The following is a 6,150-nucleotide window of genomic DNA, read 5'->3' on the forward strand; positions in this document are numbered from 1 at the left end:
CAAATTAGCTCAGACTAATACGTTGGAGAATAAAATCATCAGGTAGTTGATGCCTTTGACATTTTTTTTTTGTACGAAAAAAACAAACAATTACTGCTTTTTTGTGAGAACTTTATGAATCAACGTCTTTTGTAGGTACATTCCTCTTACAAAGTTCATTTACTGGCACGAAGTTTCGACACACACACAAAATACAATACGAAACACGAGAGATAAGGAAATGCTTGTTTAATGCATTAGGTCTCCTATCCTCTTTTTTTCAATTCATTCTTTTATATTTTTTTTTGTTTCTCATATATGGCTTACTTATCTCCTTTTTATTTTTATACATTAGTCTGTCTTTTTGATTTTTATATATTTGTTTATAAGTTCTCTCTCTTTTCCTTCCTTCTTCTTTTATTCTCGTTCTCGGTGTATTTATTTTATTATTACTTAATGATAAGAGAGACCTGTCTGGCATTAACTGATGTATTTTATTGCAGTGCACACTTTTTAATCTCTCGGTTCGGTGCGTTAAGTTTGTTTGTTTTTTCCATTCTTTACGTTTTTAACGCGTTGTAAGTACACATATGTATTGTAAGCTGCCGATGCTAATGGGTTCTTATCAAAAATTTTCAAAAGTTTCTCTTTTTTTCTCATATTCGCTCTTAAATTAATGACAAATGATATGATTAAGACCCGGGTACAGTCATCCAAGTCATCGTGGGACCCAAAAATGGAAAGCTTTTAAATTTTGTTGCACGTTCTGGCGTGTTCTGCATCGAATGACAAAAGAGATTCTCGGAATAAAATGACGACGAAATTCGATTCCAATACGTAAAAAAAAAATTTTGCAAACCGCACATGAAATTAATAAAAATTTAGACGACGAACAAAAATGTTACAAGTTTTTTTTTTTCTTTAAAACTAATTCAAGTCAATGAATCTGTCAATTTAATAATGAAGTCAAACGTTGACATAAACGATCTCCATCACGAAAATTATATTTTTTTGTCTTCTTGATGATCGTTAGGAGGATTTATTTAATACGTTTATGAGAAAGGAAGTCACATGATCACATGAACTTTAAGGTTTTATTAATTTAATATTTTTTTTTGCATTATTACATTGTTGTCTGATTTACGTTATATGGCAAAATATTTATTGAACCATTCATCTGTCTAACGACAGGGAGATTAAATTTATGAGAAAAAATCAAGATAATTTTTTAAAAAATTGTCTGTCTGTAATTTTTTCAAGCAACTCATCAATAAGATATTGAGAGTTGAAAAAAATATGGGATAAAATTAATATTTTTTTCACAGTAAAAAAGATAAAATTAAACATTTTAAGTCATACGATTTTTTTTCAAAAAAATATATAATTAAAAATAAAATAAAAAAAAATATTCTATGATAAATTAAAGTTAAATAATTAAAAAAATGGAAAAATTTTTAATAACATGTTTTAATTTTTACAGATTTTTTGTTCAATAAAAAAATAATAAGGTAGGTATAATGAATTTTTTCAAGCTTATTTAGAATTGATTTTTTTTTATAAAAAATAATAAAATAAGTATAAGTTTAAAAATAAAAAATTAAAAAAGTAAAATAAATTAAATTTTAAAAAAAAAAAAAAAATAAAAATAAAATAAATTTTAATTTAAAAAATAAAAAAAAATTAATAATCTTATTAAAAATTTTAAATAATTTTTTCCAAAATTTAAAAAATTTTAAATGAAAAAATATTTTTTTAAAATTTAAAAAATAAAAATGCTTTAAAAAATTAATTTGAAATAAAATAACTCAAAAAAATTATTTAAAATTTTCAAAAATTAATGAAATTAAATAAGTAAAACAAACAACTTTTTTTTAAAAATATTTTTTTAACTAAAAAATTTTTTAGATTTTTTCAAAAAAAATTAATAATAAAAAAATCAAAATAAAATAAAAATCATAATTTTCAATTAATAAGTTAAATTATTTTTAATTGTCGTAATTAATTAAAATTAGTTTTAAAAAATCAATTAAAAGTCTAAAGATGAAATTAAAAATAATGAAAAATTAAATTGAATTTGAAAAAAAAAATTAATTTAAATTTAATTTATTTTAAAAATTAAAAAAAAAAATAAAAAAAATCATAATAAAATTAAAATTATTTTAATTAAATTAAATTAAATTAAAAAAATATTAACTCAATTTTTTAATTTAAAAAAAAATAAATGAAAAAATAATTAAAATTAAATTAATGAAAAAATAATTTTTTTTTATCTTTTTTCGAACTGATTAATTTTTTTTTTCATAAAAATAATTTTATAAAAATTAAAAAATGTAAAAAACATATAAAATAAATTTGAAACAATAATTAAAATTTCCCTTTAAATTAAAAAAAACGCTCAAGAAAAAAACCAAGTGAGTCATTTCCTTCGGTCAAAATCACTTAAAATATTTCATCAACCAAGTTCATTAATATAAATTTACAAGAAACATGATAGGAACGTTGTCAAAAAAAGCACAACAATTTGTATGTTATTGGCTTGGCTTGACTCTGCCTCAGTTGTTTTTCCATTACATCGTCGATCGTCGTCGCACACTCAGTTAAAACACACAAAAAGCAAATATGTTGTAAAGCAATAATTAAGGATGATGATAAAGTAAGTGCATTTCTGTCTATATTTTGTTGATGTTTATTTGCCATCATCATTATCTTTTATATATTTATTTTTATTGCTTCATTCGTAGTCGTGCCACAACGATTTTTTTTCTGCCGAATCATTCATCATCCGCAAACAACAGACAACAAGTGTTCTGGACATCCTACGTCGTTGGCTTGATCGGCGATCATCAAATGTGTGTATGTTCGGTATTGAGATTTGTACCTGTTGAAAGACGGAAATTTCATTGTTCTTCGATCCTTTTCTCCGTCTCTCTGTGTGGATTGCAATATACTGCATTCAGACAACAAGAGAACAATTTCTTGTGAAATTATATATTTGTTATTATAATTCCATTATGAATAATTTGGATAATTGGTCTCGAAAACAAAAAAAAAGTATAAGACAGAAGAGAAAAGAAGGAACAGAGGAAAAAAATAAAATACACAATCCGAAAATTATATGGTGAGTTGCATGAAAATGTTGTTGTTGAAAGTTTTTTGTTATGTTGAACGATTTTGTCAGTCGTTCGCTTGTTGATATGTTCGAAGAAAGAAAAAAATAAATGAACTTAAAGTACATCGTCTGTAATTATATTCGGTCGCTTTGATGCGATAATGTGAAAAAATTAGCCTTAAAAGTAAATATTGCCATGCTGCTGTTGTAATTATTTTCTCGTTGTCTTTCAGAGTTTAATTTTCGAAAAAAAAATGGGATTTCTGTCGCTGCATCGCCCCAAGGAAGAAAGATGACAAGACAACCGCATTATCTTCACAACAACTCTACTCGTCATAATTTTCACAAAAGAAGAAGAGAAAAAATTGCATGCAACGTCCATTTATTTGTTTCAATTAGCATGTCGTCATGTCGTTCTAATGTCTAAATCGCTTTGCGAATGACACACAACCGAAGACTACCTATTTTCATGTCATGAATCGAACAACGTACGAAGCCGAACGGACAGTAGTTGAGCGGATATGCGAACATGTTGAGCATTTGGATGGCGCCAATACGTTTACGTTTGCCTCTTGTTATTAATATATATGAGTTGCTAAAAAAATCGACGAGCGACGAAGCGATGCAACGATGACCAATGCGCGTATATAGATTTCTCGAAAAATGTTTGAAGAAAGACAAAGAGAAAAAGACAATGAAGAATTAGAAGCATTTTACATACAAATTAGCTGAAAATACCAGACAGAAGGGTTTGGTGAACTATTTTTTTGGTGTATTTTACAAAGAAATGCCTTTCGGTTTTGGTTGTTGAGTTTTTTTTTTTTTCGTAGAAGCTCATTAACTTCGTGGGAGATGGATGTGTGATGAATATTCAATAAATGTTGAGCGATGAACGATACTTTTTTGTTTTGTATAAAAATTGATTTGTTGAGCAAAACTTTTAAAAGAGCAAAAATGTGGGCGATATTCTTTAAATTTTTGTACATTTTGTGATTTAATTTGATTCTTTGATTTATTTCTAAGAAATTTTACTGCAAAAAATGATTTTTTAATTACACGACAAAATAGGTTTTCATGGTTTCTTTTAATTTTAAAATTTCTTTTAATTTTTTAATTTTAGAAGGTTCATTTTAAATTTTTTATATTATTTGCACAAAAAATTTTTTAAAGTTCATTATAACGAAAAATAAACGGTAAATTCAAATTTAATTAATTTAATTAATGATAATGTTTTTTCGAGACGCAAACATTAATTAATTTTTATTTTAAAATGGACCTTACAAATGACATTTAATCCTTTATATTTAGTCAATGAGGGGTTTGTTATTTTATTTTTAATAAAATATTTTTACCGCATTTCGAAGATATTAAATTAATTAATTTATTTAAATTTTTGACAAAAATATTTTTTAACATATTTATTTTTTTTAAATTTACATATTTTTATTTGATTTATTTTATTTAGAATTTTTTAAAATTAAATTTGATCGAGTTTTACAAACTAAAAAGTTTAAAAATTGGTTTTATTTTAATAAAAAAAAATCTATCAAAAAAATATGAAATTTTACTTAATTTTAGTCAAAAACAAAAAAAAAAATTAAACAATAAACAAGGGCCTTTTCTACTTGTTTTTACAAAATTTTTTTATTAATTTTTATTTAAATAATAAATAAAATTCAAGAAAGAATTTCGCAATTTTTTTAGATACCACAAGGCCCTTGTTTATTCCTTTTTAAATTATTTTGTAACTTTTTTAATTTAAAATTTTAATAATTTTTTTAAAAAATTTTTAAAACTTTTTTTAATAAATATTAATTTAATTAATTAATTTTTTATGGAAAATTTTTCTAAAAAATTGTTATTTATTTTTATTTTTTTTATAATAAAATTAAATTTAAATTAAATTAAATTTAATTAATTGAATTAAATTAAATAAATTTTAATTTAATTTTTTTAAAAAAAAATTTAGAATTTTTTATAAAATTTAATTTAAATAAATTATTTAAACGTTTTTTTAAAATTATTTTGTAACTTTATTAAAAATAATTTTATTAATAAATATTATTAATTAATTATTAAGGTAAAATTTAATAAATTTAATTTAATTTGTTTTTTCTACCATTTTAAATTTTTAAAGAATTTTTAAAATTTGAATTTAAACCATTTCTTAAACATTTTAATAATTTTATTTTTTTAAATTTTTTTCAATTAAATGAAATTCAAGAAATTTTTTTCTGTATTAAAATGAAATGCCAAAAAATACTCAAAAAATTTCACAATTTTTTTTAAAACATTTTTTAGGACATTAAACATCAAATCATGGTTCAAAGATCAAAAAATCCATCAAAGTCACAATTTGTATTTAATTGCCACTGCTTGATGTCTCGTTATCAGTAAATGTCGTGTCGCGTCGTCAGCCAAATATTTGATAATGTCGCTCATTATGTTAATTTCAGTATTTTTTTCCTCAACAACAATGACACCCATTTAAGCGCCATGCGTTTAATAAAAAAAATCCAACTTTAACTGGATTATTTTTGCAGCTGTTCATACATTGGCTGATAATAATTTTCACTTTTCTCCGTTTTGATGATTGATTACATTCAAATAAACTCAGATCACGTCGGAAACAATCGGAGACAATGCAACGACCGGCGTTCCTGCATAATCGTGCAAAAACTTGATCGTTGATCATACAACCGTAACGTCTGTGTCTGGCGCTCTGGTGTGTGGAACGAAATTCACTCTCGTTGTATTGTACGGGATTTGCATGATCTCTCGATCCACAAAATGAATGCATGAACGACTCTAGAATGAATGTTTATTGTAAGTTTTGTTTTAACGCGACATTCGTACGTTGTGTGTATGTTGCACAAAAAAAAAGACGACAGACCGTAATAATATATATGTTATAATGGCCGGGTATTTAGTTAAGCGCCGCTTTCTGTCTCTCACATGGGTGCGTGTGTATGTGTGTCTGATTTATTCTTGCATGAACAATTTTTTTTTTCATACAACATCTGTGTACATTTATTTACTTGTAGAAATATTTTTCATTATAT

Source organism: Culicoides brevitarsis, chromosome 1 (assembly GCF_036172545.1).
Source record: "Culicoides brevitarsis isolate CSIRO-B50_1 chromosome 1, AGI_CSIRO_Cbre_v1, whole genome shotgun sequence".
Classification (NCBI taxonomy): Eukaryota; Metazoa; Arthropoda; class Insecta; order Diptera; family Ceratopogonidae; genus Culicoides; species Culicoides brevitarsis.